Here is a 21,044-nt window from a genome sequence, read left to right as displayed (position 1 = left end):
AATATTGTCATTTGCAACAACATGGATGGATTTTGAGGGTGTTATGCTTAGTGAATTAAGTCAAACAGAGTAAGACAAATATTGTGTTTTCTGTTATATGTAGAAACTAAAAAGAATGAATAAAAAAAGAAAAACACCAAACTCACAGAAATCAAACCGGTGGCTACCAGTGGGAAGAGAAGTGGAGAGAGAACCGATGTAGGGGAAGAGGATTAAAAGGTATAAACTACTAGATACAAAATAAATAAGGTACAAGGGTGTAATGTTCAGCACAGTGACTACAGCCAATACTTTATAATAACTTTAAGTGGTTTATAATGTATGAAAATATTGACTCACTATGCTGTGATATGATTAAGGGTCCAGATCTTGAAATACAGTGTACATTCTGCCTTAAACTTCTGTAATATTGTAAATCAAATATACCTTAATTTAAAAAGATCATTTTCTTCACCATCATACATTCCTTCAGTCATTCAATATTTACTGGTAAACTATTGTGCCTCTGAACTTGTGCTACTGATAGAAAGATAAAAACACCATTACTCCCTTCAGCACTTGCAGTCGATTGGAAAGCCTAAGATGTAACCTCTTATATTTTCCCTCTGATTTTAATAGAGCTCCTGAATTTAGCTGGTTGCACAGCCCCCAACTGGAGATTCCATTCTCCAGGCTCCTTTGCAGTGAGTTATGGTCATGTGTCTAAGTGCTGGCCAATGGGATGTCAGCAGGTGTGATGCTCTCACTTCCTTATAAGGAAGCTGACCACCCTCCACTTCCTGTCCCTTTCCTCTCCTGCAAGCTGGGTTGCAGACATGGAGATTGAGTCCCAGGCTTGGCCTTGTGGACTAGAGTGATGCCCCAGGAAAGGCAGAGCACTGAGTTGGACAGGCCCTTGGACCCTCTGCCAGACCCAAACTTCCTTTGGGATGGGGGGCTGACATCTGTTCTTGCTCTGACAAGCCTATGGAGCCTCAGGTGAAGCAGCCGCATGAATATGCTAACACAGGCCCCTGAAGAAACATTGAAATACTGTGATCCTTTTTCTAATAAGTATGCCAGATGTGACGTGAGCTCAAGGGAGAAGCATCAGAGTCAGCGTGCAAGAGATCGGAAAGTTGGAAACTGGAATCAGCCTACAGACCCTCCCCTCCCTCCGTACCCTTCACTCCGGGTCTCCGCACTGTTTCCCCAGGTAAATGTGCTGGTCCACCACACTAAACACCCGCCACCACTTCTCTCCCTTGGTTCCCTCCAAGGCTGGCATCACTGTCTCTGTGAGGCTGAGCCTGGTGTGCCTGCCCAAGGCTGTGTCCTCAGGACCTAGAAGGGATATGGCAGGTGATAAATAAATATGTCTTGGCTACTGCTATGGGCAGTTACTGTGCGTGGTGACCCATCTGTTATGTGGAATGTGATGGTCCAGAGGAAGTTGCTCCAGATCCCCTGGTGAAGCTGAGGAAGACTTCCTGGAGGAGGAGGCTCCATGAAGGCAGATTATTTTCAGGCTGACAAGGGGAGAGGACATTACAGTATGGGAACCATGGGGACCAGGGCTCAGAGAGTGAACTCAGTGGGTGACTGAGGACCACTCCGGGGCAGCAGGAGGTGGAAGGAGGGGCTGGGGCAGCAGACGAGGCTCACAGAAGAGGAGGGAGAGCCTCTGAATTGTGTGACATGAGTGGTCAACACCAGATCTGACATTAAAAATATTATCTGGAGGCCTGGTTGGGGGTCTCTGGGCTGATTTGTCAAATAGGAAATTTCCCAGAGCAGAGATTGTAAAGCACCGAGGTCACACAGGCTAGGTGACCTCCAAGTGCTCAACCTGGTCAGTGCTGGAACAATTTGAGTTAGTGTCCAGTGCTTAAACATTAAGAATTTTTGCCTAAAATGGGCATTTCTCTATGTTGCTGAGGATCGGGGCTCGGATCCCGTGCGGCGCATCCCCAAGCCCCATCCCACATGGTGGCCATCGCTGGTGCCGAGCAGTGGACCCCTGCCCAGGGGGCGCACACTCACTGCTGCCCCAGCCCCACCTGGTCCACAGTTTCCTGTCACTGCCTGCCTGAGCGTGTCCCGAGGGCTCACCTTTGCATCAGCTCATACTCACTGAATGGACTCTTGGAAATCTGAGACTCTTCTTGACCTTGAGAAGGTTTGACCCTCAAGTCGGAGGATGGGGACAGATAAGCAGTTCATCACATCACAGCACAGCATCCCATTGGGGAAGCAGAGCTTGAATCAAGGAGAGCCTTCGTTATGGTTCTGAGTGACTGGGCAGATAATGACCCCAAAGGTGTCCACATGTGATCCCAGGACCTGTGACTGTGTTTCCTTGTATGGGGATGGGGGGTCTTGCAGATATGATTAGGGGTCCAGATCTTGAAATACAGCATACATGCTGGATTATCCAGATGGGCCCAATCTAATCCATCAATTCTTAAAATATGATAATGTCCCAGTGGTATCAATTCCAGAACATCCTCTGTGACTTGTAGCAGGATCAGTGTACTCTAAAGAACACAACCAGTTCTTAGGATGATGCTAAGCCTCAAGCAAGGGACGGGCATGACCAGGATGTGGACAGTACACCAGGAACCTTGGCCCCTCCCCAATTTGCCTGACGTTCACACTTTCTACTGACATTTCTGACTGTGTCCCGTGGGTCAGGTCCTCCCTGGGTGCTAGGTGTGAGCAGCACAGGGAAGATCAAGTCCTGCAGATCAACACATGGATCAGAGATTCCAGGAGGTGGAGACAAGGAAGGGCAGAGGGAGGAAGTCTGCACCATGCAGACTCCAGGAGGGAAGTCACTGTGACTTCATCACAGACATTATCAGTAGGATTCCCAGGAGACTGGCTGAGTTCTCATCAACGTGACAGACCTCTGCTGTGTCCTGTAGCCACAGGCCTCACCCCGGCCTCTCCCTGAGTCTGGGAGAAGCAGCAGCTGTCCTGTGGGCTGGAGGGGATGGACCTTCCTGAGAGATCTGAGGTCTCAGGGAGCAGGGCATCCTGGATGGTCGGAGGGGAGACAGTAGGGGTGAGGTGCACCCAGAAACCTGGGAAGAGGAGACACCCTGCAGTAAGGCTGAAGGATTCCTAGAGGGATGACCCACTGCATGTGGGGTCGTTTAAGTAGTTTGCCTCATGTAAGTGACTATGGAAGAGAGAAATAAGACAGAGAGAGAGAGAGAAAGAGAGAAGGATGGGGGGAGAGGTGATTCTGGCTGACAAGGATGCGAAGGGCATGCTGACAAGGTTGAGAAATGTCAGCTCTCTCTCGAGTATAAATTAAGGATCATCTCAAGTGAGTGGACTCAACTGAAGGAGACTCTTTCCTTCCAGACGACAGGCAGGAGGAAGGAGATGTGAAGAAATGAAAGGAATGTTCTGACTCAATGTTAATGGCCCAAAGGCATGTGTGAAAGGTAAGATTATAAGGAATCATAAAATCAATTTTAATCTAAAAGAGAAAAAACACAATGATATTATTTTTACATTACTATTACATCCCATTCCTATTGCTCTTCTAAAGTCTAGACTTAAGAATTAGGAATGAGGGGATAAGAAATATGGGTTGAGGCAGCCAGGAGAGGGGAAAAAATGTACATTAACATGAAGAAATATTTGACTTCAGGGTCCTAGGTATGAGAAAGCCTGTGATAAAGGCCTTTAAAATCTAGTGCTTCACTCACAAATGCCCTGAAATACAGCATGACAAATCTCAAAATTATTTCTGCACCCTTCACTGAAAAGTCCATCCTGTGAATGTGAAGTTAATAACCACAGTGTTCATGAAGCATCTCCTGGGTGACAGGCCTTATGCTAAGGGGCTTAGATGGATTATCTCACTGATCCTCTCCTAGTGAGGTAAGTTCTTCAATCATCCACACTTACCAGTGAGGAAGCTGAGGCCAGAGAGATTACAGAGTGGGTCACACATCCAGGGAGGGGTGGAACCAGTTTTCCCACACAAGTGTGTTCCATGCCCAGTTGGTGGGCCCTCGGCACCCAGGAGGCAGCACGGCGTCAGGGGTGCCACAAAAGACACATGGTCCAGGAAAATAGTGACAACATGCAAGAGTCCTGCCTGACACAAGGTTTAGATTTATATTGAGTTCCTTTAAAAATTACAAGTTACCCAATATTGGAACTGATCACAGTTGTTCCCCGCCCCCCGTTGAACATAAGATGAAACACATGCCTGTTTGTAGGGCCATTAAATGAAAAGCACAATTTTAAACCCTGGCTCATGTCAGCACGATGAGATATTCACCCCACTAGAGACAGAAAAGGGGATAGCAGATCCCCATCCCCAGACTCCTCTGCATTTGAGGTGTAGGCTTCTTGGCAGGAATGACCCAAATGGTTTAAATAGTCCTCCCACCTCTCTCTCTACCCTCTCTCTGTTGATACACCTGGATTTAATACACAGACAAGTGTGTGCCAGGATCCCACTATGCGCTGTATCATAGTTTAGAGGAAGTTTCCTTGGCTAACATCCACATAGCTCCCTACACTGACTTCTGGTTCCCTCTGCACACAGGGACAGAGGTCTGGGTCAGCCCCTCTCCAGTCTTGGATACATCTCTTCTTGCTGGAGGAGGTGCTGGCTGAAAAAGAATCAGTGTGTCTGTCCCCAACCTGCTTATGTCAGTTGTATCTGTTATTGAGTATAGATATTTTAATAAACCATCATAAGTGAATAAGATAGCAGGCAAAATAGGGTTGCTCTTTTCTATCAAACCTGACCTGGAAGCCTTAGGTTTACTTAATAAACAGAAGTGCTTTAAAATGTCTTTTCGAATTAAGTATGAATGAAGCCACTGTAGAGAACAGGGTAAAACTCTGAAGGATTTTGTACTGCGATTGTAAGTTTCATCATCTTATTTAAAACAACAACAAAAGCCCTGGAAATAACTCCTGAAAATTATATTATTGCTGCAGAGAAGAGCCAATTCTGACTATACATTCAAACTGTTTCTTTGACTAGCTTTTCATTGCTTTTGTTATTATAATTACACATAATGGTCTGCCTCAGAGAATCCTGCCCCTCTGCCTGACTATTAAGCTAAAGCACTTTTTGTTCAGGACACTGTCCATCTGTGAATGGCAGGAAGGAAGAAATTAAAACTAAAATGTCTCCTTCTGGAGGCTTGCCGTTCTAGGAGATACATACAAGATTAATGGACATTTCACTTGGTTTCCCCACCTCCCCCTCTTCTATAAAAGAATCTGGCATCCATACTCTGATAAGATGGTAATTTTGAGACATTACTCTGCCATCTTCTCAGTCAGTTGGCTTCCCTGAATAAAGTCATAATCCTTGCCTTAGAAAATGGAGTATTTTCTGCCATATCAATAAACAAGGATGTCACAGTCATCAATGATTCCAGCCCTTCAAATGTGAAGTCCTGAGCCCTAAGAGCACTCAGGAAGAAGAAGAGGACCTGCAATCTGGCAGCACTCAGGCTGCAGCCATTTCCTATGGTGAGCCCAAGGGAGCTCAGGAGGTGAAAATCGCAATATACTAGCCCTGAGATAGCTGAGATGCATATGAAAGGAATGATTTTGGTGAGCCCAGACTCTTGCATATTTCCATACATAGAGAGCACAAAGTTCCTTATCTTGAGATATCTGGTTTTCTTTAATTAACAGAAATACTTTTGGTGTTCAGACTACTTGCCCTTTGTTGCGAACTTTGTGCTACAATCCATGGGGTCACAGAGTCAGACACAACTTAGTGACTGAACAACAGCAATATAACCTGACTCTTCCCTCCTCACCTCCTTGGAGCAGTTCTCTCGGGAAAATATCGCTGAGATGTTTTCCTAAAAATTCCCACTGAATAAAACATAACTCTCAGCTTTTAGGTTGTGACTATCTTTTTTAAGTCAACAGTCTCAAGACCTCACTCTAATTCATTGGCCTGCCATGCGGCAAGCAGACTTGGTAACGTTATAGCTGTGCTGAAGTTATGAAAAGAAAGCCAAACTCCAGCTATCAAAACCCATACTGAAAATATTGGCAAACAATTGGACATTCACACACTTTACATTAAGAATATTTTCAAGAGATAAGATCTTTTTTATTATGCTTCCGAATCTTACCCCCCACCTTTACTCAGATAACCACATCAACGAAAGAGCTCTCTACCCTGCTCATAAGCAGGAGAGAGAAAGCCAGCCTTCCTTTGGGGAACTGGGATTTTTCTTTTATGCTCTGATTCACAGCTCACTCTGCTTGACACTGATTCCTTCAACACCTATGCCCTCACTTTCTCCACCTTCCCCATCGCTGGCTTCCATTCCCTCTGTTCCCATATGTTTCGAAACTTATTTTCCCTTCACCTGAGGGAAGCTGCTGCCTCCATCTTCCCCCCTTCCATCCCCCACTGTCTTGAGATGCTGCCTATGTGTTGGCTGAGTGTCAGGCCATTTAAAGATGCCATTTATGTGGAAGTTCAGCCTTGTACCATCACATCCAATATTTTTTACATGGTAACATCAACCAGAACTGTGAGCATGCTGTTAGGGAAAAGGCATTACAGCTAGATCAAGTGAAGAAGCTGTACACACAGCCCCACACAGTGGCTCACATTCCAGAAAACATGGTCAGCAAACTGAATCATTTCATACCCAAAACGCTCCTTCCGGGGGAAGCCCTGGATCTCTGTGGATCACCGTGAGGTATAGATGGAGGGGCCTGTGAGTCTTGTCTGGCTGTGGGAGAAGCTGGAGTAGGTGTGGTACAGCCCCTGACTTTCTATGAGACCTCCCTTCCCAGGGGACATTTCCCTCTTTGTGGGTCTCACTTCCCAGTGTGGAAATCAGAGGTCAGTTTCCCAGCCTTCCTTGTAGCAGGGCCCAGTCACATGACCCAGACCCACCAATCCGAAGCTTCACATGAGCTTCCGCTCCAGAAGAGAGAAGATGGCACTGCTGGAATGCATGAAGGCAGTGTAGCAGGCAGGGACCCTGGTCTCAGCAGGGAGAGATGGAGCAATGAGATCCAGCTCCCAGGGCCAGGGGTGGCTGTGAGGTCTGGCTGGGTGACCCTAGCGTCGAGCAGGCATTTGTTCCCCATGAAGGGCCTCAGAACCTATTGATGTCCACCGGTGGCCACCCACCAGGCTGCTTCACCAAGGGCAGGTTGGAAATATGCAGGCCCAGACCCACAAGACCTACTGGGCCAGAGTTTCTTCTAACAAGGTCCCGGGAGATGTACATGCACATTAAGCTTAGAAATGCCAAAACAAGCTTACTCCTTTTCTACTTAACCCAGCTGCAGGGGTTCCTGTCCTTACAGTTACTAACCTTGATCATATAGAAGTCCTGGGAGGATTTAACCAGGTAGTGAGCTAATCTGGTTTATCCTTTAAATGACTGTCCTACCGCTGGGCTCCAGAGGGGCAGGAGGGGAGGCCAGGCCAGGAGGCCATACTTGTCCAGAAAAAATGCATTTTGTCACAAGATAGACATGCACATTCCCTGTGCAAAGACACACACCTGCAAAGTTAAGACAGGCACACATATCATGGACGCTCACAGAAAGACTCCCATGCGCAAATTCAGAAACATTCTTATTTATTCAGGGAATACAGACCCACAAGACATGGCAGGGGGATGGGGAGTATTGGCCCCAAAGCTGCTTTTTTCTTGTATCCCTAGAACCATAGGAAGTGACCAAGGCTGCCTGACTTTGCTCCCCTCCTACTGCCAAAAACCTTGCAACTGAATTAAATATCCATTAGCCCCAGAAGCCTGGTTTGTGAGACTGGCTCCTGTGATGAGAAGTCACAGCTCCAGGCCAAATGAGATGCTGTGCCTGTGGTCTTCCTTCTGCCAGGGAGAATCACTCAGTTTAGCTCCCCAAGGCTGCGCATCAGTATGGACCAAATGCTCCCGTGTTGAATCCCAGGCAGTGTGTGTGCTGGCAGTGGGCACCTTTGCCCTCCACAAGCAGAGTGAGTCTGTCATGGGCTATGATGGTTTGGCGATGTGGTGTGTGTATCATTTGTACATCATCCAGGCCTTCTAACATAGAGACACTAAGAACATCAGCGTCTGCCCATGATCAGTTATGAACACTATACCCAGTCCAAGTTTATCCCACTAACCAATTGCAAGGGAAGTGAATCAGATTTAAGAGATAGTGATTCTATAGTATGATGCATTCTGAATTATAATTCTATGAAATCTAATTATGTCAAGACTAAAATAAATTTAATTTTGATTATTGAATTAAATTTCCTACGCTGTTATGAAGAATGCTTCCTTTCTTTTTTTTTGTTTTTTGGCTGCACCACGTGGCATGTGGGATCTTAGTTCTCTGACCGAGGATCAAACCTGTGCTATCTGCACTGGAAGCACAGAGTCTTAACCACTGAACCACCAGGAGTATCTAGGATGCAACATTTATGAAGGCCATCTGTCTCAGTCCTTGAAGAGTGACTGCACAGCACCATCAGAAGCTTCTAGCGTCTCTTGGAGTCTCAGGGTTTGTCCTGTGGTGTGATCCTGGGGGAGTGTTATATCCATCTCGGGCTGTCTGTTTTCATCAGATATCACCGTTGTCACTGTTATCACCTTCACCAACACCATCATCATCACCGTCATCAACATCACAAGCACCATCGCCAACACAGCCGTCGCTGACTGTGGTGCTCATGTGTACAGGCTCTGCTCTAAGCGCTTTCAGTCTATTACTCCTTTACCGTCATCACAAACTTACAAAGTAGTACTGTCACCATCCCCGTTGGAATGATGAAGATGTCGAGACTCAGAGAGGTCAAGAGACTCACCTAATGTTGAACAGAGCTGTTCGCAGAGGCTGGACTCAGACCCAGCAGCCCCACGCCCATGCTCTTACTCATACTCCAGGCAGCACAACACACCCTCTATCTCTCTGGACAGTCTTTATTCCTCATCATTGGGATTTTGTCCTCACCTCGCTGTTCCCAGAATGTCCCTCCCTCCCCTCAAGACTTTGTCAACATGCTCATCCTCCAGGCTCCCCTGTGGTCCACCTCCTCATGAAGGCCCTGCTAGCATCTCCTTACCTCAGCTCCAGATGCTCACAGCCCTGCCACTGTCCCCTTCTGACACTGACCACCTGCAGCACCAACCTGAGGGGCACAGTTGGATAGACACACCCAGCCTAAGCATTTCTCAGGGTGTCTGGGGACAGTGCATGGTGAGTCCTGATGGTGGGCTCTAAGGCACAGAGTTAGGAAGGAAGAGGAGGTATTTATTACCTGAAAGCCCTGGTCTCTCAACATCCTCACGTCACAGCCCACAGAAGGGACACGATCGTGCATCATTCTGGTGTGACGTGCAGCTGCCATTCCCCCTCTGGCCTCTGGCCCCCAGCTCTGGATCTGAGCATGTTATGTGGGCAATTGAGATACTGAATTTGAATGAAAGGAGATTGAAGCAGAGAAACCTGTCTTCCCCCACATGGTGACTCACTGACACCTCTTAACAAAGGGGAACTCACTCTCTATCTGATCTGTCTGCTGGAGACACCTTTATCTTTTCTTATAGAGAATCTGGCTTCTACACCTACACAATTTTCCCGATGTAGCAAGATCAGGACGTGGAATCAGAACAACTCTGTGTAATAGACCCAGACTGGGCTTCCCAATGACAGCTGACAGGAGCAAACCAGCCTCCTGGTGAGCACGTCCACTTTCTAGGCAGCCCATGAAGGAGTGACCTCTGTCATTACCCCCTCTGAGACCCCATCTGCCCTGGTCAGTGTGCAAATGGGAAGACCAGCATTAAAGATGTTCACTCAGTGCTGGTCCTGCTTGGGGAGCTCTAATCACAGGACCAGTTCACTCAGTCCTCATGACGTGGGGAAGGTTTATCCTCAGTTTGCAGATGAGGAAGCTGAGGCAGAGTGGCCCATTCTCTGGTCCAAAGACATGTCCTAATGAGCACAGGACCAAGGCTGTCAGCATCATTATCGTGATCCTTTCCACAGTCATATGCATCCTCATCATCAATATCCACACCGTGGTCATCACTCCCCCTCCCTTCTTCCTTTTATCTTAATGAGCGTCTTCTTTCTCATGAGACTTATTTCTTTGAAAGAGTGGAGTCATTTTTTCCCTTGGGATTTGGCTTGACTTGTTTCTCTACAAATAAATAACTTTTTCAAATTTTATATTATTCAGATACATGCAAAGTAAATATTCAAATATTATTAAAATAAAAGTAACAATCATTTACAGAATAAGAAGAGAAAAATTAATAATTCACATTCACTAGTAATATTTTGATGGTTCTCCTTCTTTGTTTTTAGGGAAAGATAAGTAAAACTTTTCTTTCACCAAACATAGGATAATACAGTACATGGCATTTCATAGCCATCTGCTTCCACTGGACGATATATTGTAACATTTCATGCCCACTCTCACCCATCTACCTGTGCTTCATGATACGAAGCCCTCGCAGGTGACACCAGCCAGCCTCTGTCACTCTGCCACTGGTCCTCGTCACTGCTGTGGGGCAAGCCTCTGTCCCTCCCATCCCCCTCTTCCCATAGGAATCCCGCTTGTTCATCATTATCAGTTTCTGACCTGTCTTCTCCGGGAGACCCCCTCACCCACATGTTTTCTGAGGTCCCCATCCTCACGTTCCTATCTCATAAAGGATTGTGCTCACAAACTTGTCACATTTCCTGAGAAATTACTCACCCCAGATCCTGGGTCAGTATTGGAGACACAGAGACAAGCCCAGCTGACTTTTTTTGAGCACTGATAGGCAGCAGGAATTTACTTTTTACTTGTCTGGTCTCCTTAATCCCAAGCCCCAAGAAGTATGTTCTATTATGACTCTGATTTTGAGAGAGAGGAGATGAAGCAGAAGCTGCACAAGTGAAAACCCAGGTTCCACCCCAGGTCATCAGAATCCAGAGCTGATCCCTGAGCCCTTTGCTAGTCCATGGGCCCTGCCTGTGAAGGGGTCTTCCTGCATCAGTGGACTCTCCACCTCCTCAGTCCTATGTCCTGAAAAAGGCCAGGCAGAGCCTGAAGAGCTCTAGACAGCTAAATGTGTTTGGTTATAAGTGATAGAAAACCCAACTCTCACCAGCTTTAGATAAAGTGAGGGTTTCAGATTCAAGCTCCACAGTGTAGGGCTACACCTGGCCTCTCCAAGGCTGGATTCAGACCCAGTGATGTTATTAGGGTCCCTCTTTCCCTCTCTCTCATTTCTTCTTCTGGATCAAGTTCATTCTCAGATATGCTCTCCCTGATGGATGCAAAATGGCTGCAGCAGCTCCAGACCTCACACTCTGTCAGCTTCAAGTCCAATGGGAGGACACCTGCCTCTATCCTGTAATTCTTACTAGTGGAATGTGAGAGGAGTGGGGTGTCTCCTCTGATAGAAGCTTTAGAAACCAGCGTGTCATTCTCTTTCCCCTGCCACAGTGAATAGCAGTGTTCCAGATAGAAGCTGCCTCAGCAGCCAGGGTCCTGGAGTGACAATGATATGGACCAAACCCACAGCCAAGACAAGATGGACTTGAAGCCTGAGCAAGATTTAGCTTCTGACTTTGTAAATACTAAATCTGGGGTTGTTACACTGTTCATGTTTATTTAGTCTCTGGGGTGGTTCTCTTCTCTAAAAAAGTCTCTCTGGCTGCTTGCCCTCCTGGCTGCAGTCTAAAGCACCAAACAGGGCTCCAGATGCTGTCAGGAGCAGGTAACAAGCCCTTTTACCCTACTGAACTGAAGAAATTATCTGGTTCCCATCAGTTCTCCTTGTGAGCTTGGGGCTTTATGAAATCTTCCCTGGATAAAGTAGCTAAAAGTCTGCCTTCAACCGACACAGGAAGGAAACAAATGCCCTTCACCAGTTTTCAAAAATTTGTTTTCTCTACAATTGTGGAAAAAATAAGGCACTGGCTGTTAGAACATTCCCTGAAGTCAGAAAGGTCCACGACTCCAATTTAGCCTTTGTTCATCTGTAGACTCATTTGGAGCTCCATTGAGCCAGAGGCGTCATCCCTCACAGACCAGCCTCTCCTCACTCCCCAGGATGTGGTCCCTGCACAGGAAGGATATGTTATCACGGGAGCTTCCTACACTCAGCCTGCAGGTGCCTCCTGCTGCAGCCTGATCCATTCCCATCTGCCCTCCTCCTTGACGGGATTTTCATTTCTGGAAATCAGTTCAATAAATGTATCCGTTTGTGTGTGTGACTGTGTGTGTGAATAAAACATTCACTGAAATGTTGTTTATAAACAAATAAAACCAGCAACCACAGAAGTGTGCCCACACTGAGACAGGTTAAATACCATTTTTTCATTGTTTACAGGAAACCTGTGTGGCAGCTTCTGTGGAAAACAGTATGGAGGTTCCTCAAAAAGCTAAAAATAGAACCAGCATGTGACCTCCCAATTCCACTTGTAGGTATATATCTGAAAAATACCAATTTGAAAATATACATGCAACGCCAGTGTTCACAGCAGCATTATTTACAAAAGTCAAGCTATGGAAACCACCTAAGTGTCCATCAACAGATGAATGAATAAAGATGTGGTATACATATGTATATATACATACATCTTAATCATAAAAAATAATGAAACTTTGCCATTTGCAACAACACAGACAGGCTTGAAGCACATTATACTAAGTGAAATAAGTCAGACAGAGAAAGATAAATACTGTATGATATCACTTATGTGTGGAACATACCATCTACTATATAATACAACATACTAGTAAATAGAAAAGAAGCCGACTCACAGATACAGAGAACAAACTAGTGGTTACCAGGGAGGACAGAAGAGGGAAGAGGCACTGTAAGTGTGGGGGAGTAAGAGGAACCAACTATTAGGTATAAAATAAGCTACAAGGGTATACTGTACAACACAGGGAATACAGTCAATATTCTATAATAACTATAAATGCATAACCTTTAATAATTGTGAATCAGGATATTGTATACTTGTAACATAATATTGTACATGGTTCATAGCTGCTCAGTCGTATCCAACTCTTTGAATCTCCATGGATTGGAGCCCACCAGGCTCCTCTCTCCGTGCGGATTCTCCAGGCAAGAATACTGGAAAGGATGCCTAACACTGGAGTTGTTCAAGAGTCAACCATAGTGAAAATACAATTCTTCAGACAAGATAATTGCAGATGTTTTACATGCAAAATGTAGCTGCACACACACATTAACTCACAGAATGGTGCGGGCAACACATCTCAGGGAGAAGCAGGAATTTAAATGTGTGCGAGAAACCGCCTCTCCTGCATTCCTTTCTGGAACTGCAATCTGCGCCCATCTGGGGACAAGGTGGAAAGTTCAAGGTTGATCCCATGAGAGACTGTGCTGTTGTCCCCAGTTCTTCACCTGCTCTTGTATGCTCACCTGTTCTCTTGACTTTGGGTTTAAACATGTGACTTGCTCTGCCCACTAGATGGAGGGAGAAGGGCAATGGGGCAATTCTAAGCTGGACTCCAGAGCCTTCTGATATGTCCTGTTCCCTCTTACTTCTCTTCTCTTGTGGGGAGAAGAGTATGCCTAGGCTGGCCCATCAGTCCCAAAAGGGATAAGAGATGATAGGACCAGAGACTCCTTGGCCACGTTTAGCCCAGCCCTGGCAGCCCCCTGCCCTCTGCTGACCCATGAGTGAGCCCTGAAACCAGTCAGCCTACCTGAGCCAACACTCAGCAGGTCTGTATGTGAGAACATGCCGTTTAGGCATTACGTTTCAGGATGATTCTGATCCCATGCCAATTCTGATCACCAAGGATGTTGAGGTCTTCCTGTCCTACAAGAGATGGCCTCCTCCCCCACTGAAGCAGCAATCCCCCAAAACAGGTGGGGAGCAGACTCTTCTCTATTGTATCTGTTGAAGATACCAGGCATTTACAGGCTTAATTGCTTTTTATCCACTTAGGGAATTTACGACTCACATAAGAAACACATAGTTATTGCTTATGAAGGTTTTATTGTTGTGTTATGGGGGGGAAATCTATCTTTGCTCAGAAGTTAGTAGAAAAAATGTCCTCAAACAAGCCTCCTGAACAGCAATTGAGTACGTGCTCATTCCAGCTGGGTGGTGGCGCTGTGAGCAGCCTTTACCTTCAGAACTCCAGGCACATCAGGAAGACCCTCAGTGAGGACGGTCTGATGAAACTGGTATCACCTGTGCGGAGTCATCCCATCCCCAGGGAAGAGATTTCTAATCATCACAAACAGTCTTGAATTCGGAGATGTGGGCCTCAGGTGGCAAAGTCCTTGCACATTTCAGGGGACTGATAGTCATGCTTTAAACTTATTTTGGTCACCCCAGGAGGTGGGGCAAGACTGCAGGGATCCAGAATTGCCACATCTCCTCCCAGGGTGGGCAGTGGGAGCTGTGGGGTCTGAGTCCAGTGGGGGAAAAAGCAGGTCTGCGCTGTGAGTGGAGCAGAGGGGGGACAGGTGCACAACCGGCCGCATCCGGAGGAGACTGGGTGGTTTTGCAGGACTGTCTTACCTGCAGCCCCCCACACTCTCCTTGGCATGGGCAGACCCTGCCCCACAGCCCCTGTTGCCCGTCCAACTGGGGTCACGTTTCAGTCCATAGTAGACTGACGCCCCCACAGTTCAGAGAAGCGTCCACGTGATGGGACCGAGAGATGCTGCCCATTTCCTGCTGGTCCAGGAGGCCAGGATCTGAGGTCTGACCTGCAGATCGAGGAGCAGCCGCCCGCCAGGCTTCACAGGGCTTCACCGCCTCCTTCCCAGCTCAGGTGGGCAGACAGCACAAGGGTGGCTGAGAGCCACCCGCGGTGATCCTCCGGCTGCAGCCCCTTGTGGCCGTGGCCCAGAGGGGCTCGTGCTTCCAGGGAGATGCCCACAGCATTACCTGATGTTGACAGATTCCAAGCCTGGGGGAGGTCCTGAGCGTGGGGCTGCATGCAACACCACAGGATCGCGTCCTGGTGCCCCTTCCTCCGTCCTGCACAAGTCATCTCACCTCTGCATCTCCCGGTCCTCGCATGTAGACAGCAGTAATGGTACCTGTCCGCTCCTTACGGAGATTAAACATCTGAACCTGCGGAAGGTTTTAGGAGCCACCGAAGGTTTTAGGAGGAGCATGCATAGGCATCACTACTCCATGCTGGATGGAGTGACTTTGCCCAAATATTGGGGATCCTGCCATCCAGACTGAGAGATGGGGCCTCACCTCACAGGCTACCCTTTCCCCCAGTGTCCTCTGCACCACCCAAGTTCAACAGGATATAGGAGCTGCAGCCTCCAGCGCAAGGCTCCTGTGGTCAGATATTCTGAGAATCCTGGCATCACACCAGGTCAACCACACCATTTGCTGCCCCTTTCAGCGCCTTTCCCATGAAGAGGAGGCTGTGCCCGCAGCTTCTCAGAGGTGACCCTTGCCTTTGCAGAGCATCGCTGCCTGGAGAGGGGCAACACACATGCACAGCCTGCCCTGCTGTCCTCTGCCACTAACCACCTCCTGCCCAGGTCCTTGTAAACGAAGTTACTGTCAAATGGACAAAATGGGAAAAGACTCCTTCCTCAAACCAGGGAAGTGTGAGGAGGCAGCTGGCTCTGTTCACCTCTGATAACAGACAGAAAATAAGCTGGCTTTAGTTTGTCCAGTGTTTACAGCCCAGCCCTGGCCCCTTGTTAGTAATGATGATAACACTGGGAACACCTCTGACCTGCTCAGCTTTTCCCTTCAGACCAAGGAGCTGTCAAGGCTGAGCCAGAAATTGCCTTCTTGGAACACCTGGACCCCTGCTTCTCTGCCAGGGAGAAGCTTGGTGACAGCTCTCCAGCACGATGCCCATCAAATAAAAGTCTCCTGATAAAACAGGCTGGATCTCCCTTCCCAGGTTTTTATCCTGAGAGTGGACACTTAGCTAAAATCTCCAGTTTCAACACGGGAATTTGTGAGTGATGAGCTGTCCTCGTCCTGCAACCAGAGATTCACATCAAAGTCCCGCAGACACTCAGTGCCCCTGCAGAGATCACTCCGCACTGCAGATGCTGCGCTCGCAACAGCCACCTTCATGGTACAGAGACTCCCTGTACTGTGAGGACCAACCACGCTGCCTGGGACCAGCACACCAGGAGGGAAGCCCATGCTCCTATCCACCCCCAGAAGCTTCCTGGTTTGACATTTTCATCCTAAGATCTGCACTTAGAGGCAATGCTCTCTGAGGGCTGTGTTCAGTTGACATAGGCTGGGATTGTTGGTGGGGTGTTTTTCTGGGAAATTTTCTGAATTTTCCAGTTTGCTTTTATTTTCTGCTTTTAAAATCTTCACCGAGTTGAAATGAAGTTGGCAAAAAATGAAGGGCACTTACTGATAGTTCTGGACATATGTGCATCCGTGTGAAACCATCACCACAGTCACAATAATGAGTGTATTCATCACTCCAAATCTTGTTTCTTTTTGTCACCCCAGCCTTCTGCCTGGCAACCAATGCCCCACCTACACTCATGATAAAATATTTCCATTTTCTAGAATTCTATATAAATGTGATCCTACTACTTGCGCTCATTTTGTCTGGCGTCTTTTACTCAGAATAACTGTTTTGAGATTCATGTGGCTGCATATATCTTGGTTCATCCGTTTCACTGCTAAGTAGTTCCCTGTATGCATGGACCACAGATTGCTTTCTATTCAACTGCTGATGGACGTTTGAGTTACACCCAGCTTTCACTCATTACAAATAAATGTGCTGTGGATATTTGCGCACATGTTTCTGTTTAGACATTTGCTTACATTTCTTACAGGTGAGAATCTAGGAGTGGACTGACTGGGTCATATGTACAAGTGTGTTAACTTTTCAAGAAACCATTGTATTATTTTCTGAGAGTGTGCCATTTCATGCTCTTGCCAGTTGTGTGTAAAGTTCTGGTTGATTCACATCCTCAACAGCACTCTGTCCAGTAAGTCTTTTAATGTTTGTCCTTTCTAGTAAGGTGTGCAATAGCATTTTTAAATACCTTTTCGGATTACAATTGACACATTACAACATAGGCTTTTTGAAACATACCATTCAATGATTTGCAGTGAATTCAAAGAGTTGCACAACCATCACTATAATGAAATTTTAGAACATTCCCAGCACCCTCCCAAAGATCCTACTTGCAGTCACACTCAGTTCTTACCCCAGCCTCTAGCAACCAGGAGTATAGTGTCTGTCTCTATGGATCTGCCTTCCTGAATTTCCACATAGATGGAACAGTACCTGAGGAGGACTTTCCCATCTGGCTTCATTCACTTGGCATCACGTCTTGACAATTCACTCAAGTTGTGTGCAGCAGTGCTTGGTTCTTTTATTGCCAATAGGTGTGTCAGTAAACACGTAAAACACGTTTTGTCTCTTTCTTCACCACTCAGTGGCTATTTTAATTGTTTGGGGGCTTTGACTACATGTTGAGCCATGAGCAGTTGTGTACAAGTCTTTGTGTACATATCTGCTTTTATTTATCTTGAGTAGACACCTAAGAGTAGAATTGCTGGATCGTATTCATTTTTTAAAATTTATATTCACTGTTTTAAAAAACTGATAAACTATGTTGTGGTATGAATGTTTGATTCCTCTCAAATATATATTTTGAAATCCTAACCCGCAAGGTGATGTAGTTTGAGATGGAGCCTTTGGTGGAAGCCTTATGAATGGCATTGGCTTAGTTATGAAAGAGGTTCAAGAAAGCTCCCTTCCTCTTCCACTCTGTGAGGACACCATGAGAAGAGGGCCATGAACTAGAACCTGGGCTCTCACCACAACAGAGAATCTGCCAGCCCCTAGATCTAGGACTTCCCAGCCTCTGGTTTTGTGATAAATAAATTTCTGTTGCTTATAAGCCACCCAGCCAGTCTAAGGCATTCTGTTATAGCAACCCAAATGGACCAAGACAGACTATTTTCCCAAGTGACTGTATCATGTACGTTCCTGCTAGCAATGCATGAAGAGTAAATTTATTTCATATGATTCTCTCTTTTATTTCCTCCAGTTTTACTGAGATACAATTGAAATGTAACTTTGTATTAGTTTAGGTATACAACATAATGACTTGATATATGTATGCATTGCCAGATAATCATCACAATAAATTTAGTTAACATCCATCACCTACAAAGTTAAAAATGAGATATGATGAGAACTTTCAAGATTACTTTCTTACATTTTTTCTTAAAAGGAAGATCTGCTTTCTTGGACTTCCTGGTGGTCCAGAGGTTAAGAATCCACCAATGCGGGGGAAACAGTTCAGTCCCTGGTCCTGCAAGATGCCACCTGCTGCAGGAAAACTAAGCTCATGAGCCACAACTACTGAAGCCCATGCACCTAGAGCTTGTGCTCATCAACAAGAGAAGCCACCAAAACGAGAAGCCTGCACACCACAACTAGAGAGAAACACCCAGTCACTGCAACTAGAGAAAGCCCAGGCACAGCAAAGAAGACCCAGCACAGGCATCAATCAATTAATTTAAAAATCTCTTATCAACTTCCATGTTTGCAATACAGAATTATTAACTATCATCCCCATGCTGTGATTACATCCCCACCATACCCTTCTTCCAGTTTTATTTAGCATTTCTGTTATTTTTACAATGTTGCATGGGTTTCTGCCAACAATAACACAAATCAGCCATAATTATACATACTTCCCTCCCTCCTTAGCCTAATTTTTTACTATCATTCGAGTAGGTGTAAAATTGTATCACACTTTGGAACTTTAATTTTATTTCTCTAATGATTTATAATAATGAGAATCTTATCCTGAACTTAACATATATATGTATGCTGCCGCTGCTAAGTCACTTCAGTTGTGTCCGACTCTGTGCGACCCCATAGACGGCAGCCCACCAGGCTCCCCCGTCCCTGGGATTCTCCAGGCAAGAACACTGGAGTGGGTTGCCATTTCCTTCTCTAATGCATGAAAGTGAAAAGTGAAACTTTGTGAGAAATCTTAAAATTGGGTAGGACTTTCCTCCAACTTTCATTCTTTCTCAAAATCATTCTGGCTGTTCTACCTCATCTGCTTTTTCAAATGAACTTTAAAACCACCTTGTGCCCATCTACAGTTAATTCCTGCTGAAGCTGCTGCACTGCATTATACATAGAGATGACCTGGGAAAGAACTGATACGCTGACTCCTGAGTCTTCAGGTACATGATCGTGGCATGTCTCTTTATTTACTTAGATCTGCTTCGATTTGTTGCCTCAGTGTTTTGTAGTGTTCAGATTACAGACCCTGCACGTGGTTATGACCAACTGTAATTGTATTTTGTGGTTCAGATTTGCATTTCTTGTCCATAGAAACATGATTCATCTCTGCCTATTGATCTGCATACTAAGACCATGTTGGATTCACTTATTGATACTCAATTAATTTTAATGATTATAATTAAAATTTACTAATTTAATTTATTAATTATTAATTTAATTTAATGTTCTAATTAATCTTAATAATTTAAATTAAGTTAATTCAATTTATTGATTTAATTTCATATTTTAATTAATTGAGAAATTAATTTTAATTTAATTAGTTAATTTTAATTAATTAAAAGAGTTTTCCTTTTTCTTTTGGTATATTTGTTGAAATTTTCTTCATAGAAAATCATGTTGTCTACAAATGGAGGCATTTATTTTGTTTCAACATATATGATTTTTATTACTTTCTTGCCCAGTGCCCTGCCTACGACATCCAGACAATGTTTGATTGTGCTGGCTGTGCTCCAGTCTAGAGGGGATATTCAGTCTTACACCACTAGGCATAACTTAGATGTGTGTGTGTGTGTGTGTGTGTGTGTGTGTGTGTGTGATGATCTCTATCCAGTTAAAGAAAGAAGGGGAATTAAAGTTAAAGAGAAATCAAGGGAATTCCAGAAAAACATGTACTTCTGCTTCATTGACTATGCTGAAGACTTTGACTGTGTGGATCACAACAAACTGGAAAACTCTTAAAGAGATGGGGATACCAGACTACCTTACCTGTCTCCTGAGAAACCTGTATGCAGATCGAGAAGCAACAGTTAGAACCTTGTATGGAACAACTGACTGGTTCAAAATTTGGAAAAGAGTATGACAAAGCTGTTTATTGTCACCTTGTTTATTTAACTTATATGCACAGTACATCATGCAAAATGCCAGTATGGATGAATCACAAGCTGGAATCAAGATTGCCAGGAGAAATATCAACAACCTCAGATATGCAGATGATACCACTCTAATGGCAGAAAGTGCAGAGGAACTAGAGCCTCTTGATGAGGGTGAAGGAAGAGAGTGAAAATGCTAGCTTAAAACTTAACATTCGAAAAACAAAGATCATGGCATCCAGTCCCATCACTTCATGGCAAATAGACGGAGAAACAATAGAAACCGTGACAGACTTTATTTTCTTGGGCTCCAAAATCACTGTGGATAGTTACTGCAGCCATGAAATTAAAAGACACTTGCTCCTTGGAAGAAAATCTATGACAAACCTAGATAGCCTATTAAAAAGCTGAGACACCATTTTGCCCACAAAGGTTCATGTAGTCAAAGCTATGGCTTTTCCAGCAGTCATATACAGATGTAAGAGCTAGTCTGTAAAGAAGGCTGAGTGCCGAAGAATTGATGCTTTTGAACTGTGGTGCTGGAGAAGACTCTTGAGAGTCCCTTGGACTGCAAGGAGGTCAAACCAGTCAGTTCTAAAGGAAATCAACCTCGGATATTCATTGGAAGGACTGTTGCTGAAGGTCCAATACTTTGGCCACCTGATGCAAAGAGCTGACTCATTGGAAAATATCCTGATATTGGGAAAGATTGAAGGCAAAAGAAGGAGGAGGCAGAGGATGAGATGGTAGGATGGCATCACCAACTCAGTGGACATGAATTTGAACAAACTCTAGGAGATTGTGAAGATCAGGGAAGCCTTCTTTGTGCAGTCCATGGAGATGCAAAGAGTCAAATGTGACTTGGCAACTGAATGACAATTAATCCTTGTTTGCTGAGAGCTTTTGTCATGTAAATATATTTAATTTTGTCAAAAGTTCTTTCTGTGTTT

The sequence above is a fragment of the Budorcas taxicolor genome, chromosome 17 (genome assembly GCF_023091745.1).
Source record: "Budorcas taxicolor isolate Tak-1 chromosome 17, Takin1.1, whole genome shotgun sequence".
Lineage (NCBI taxonomy): Eukaryota > Metazoa > Chordata > Mammalia > Artiodactyla > Bovidae > Budorcas > Budorcas taxicolor.
This window is presented reverse-complemented; position numbering follows the sequence as displayed.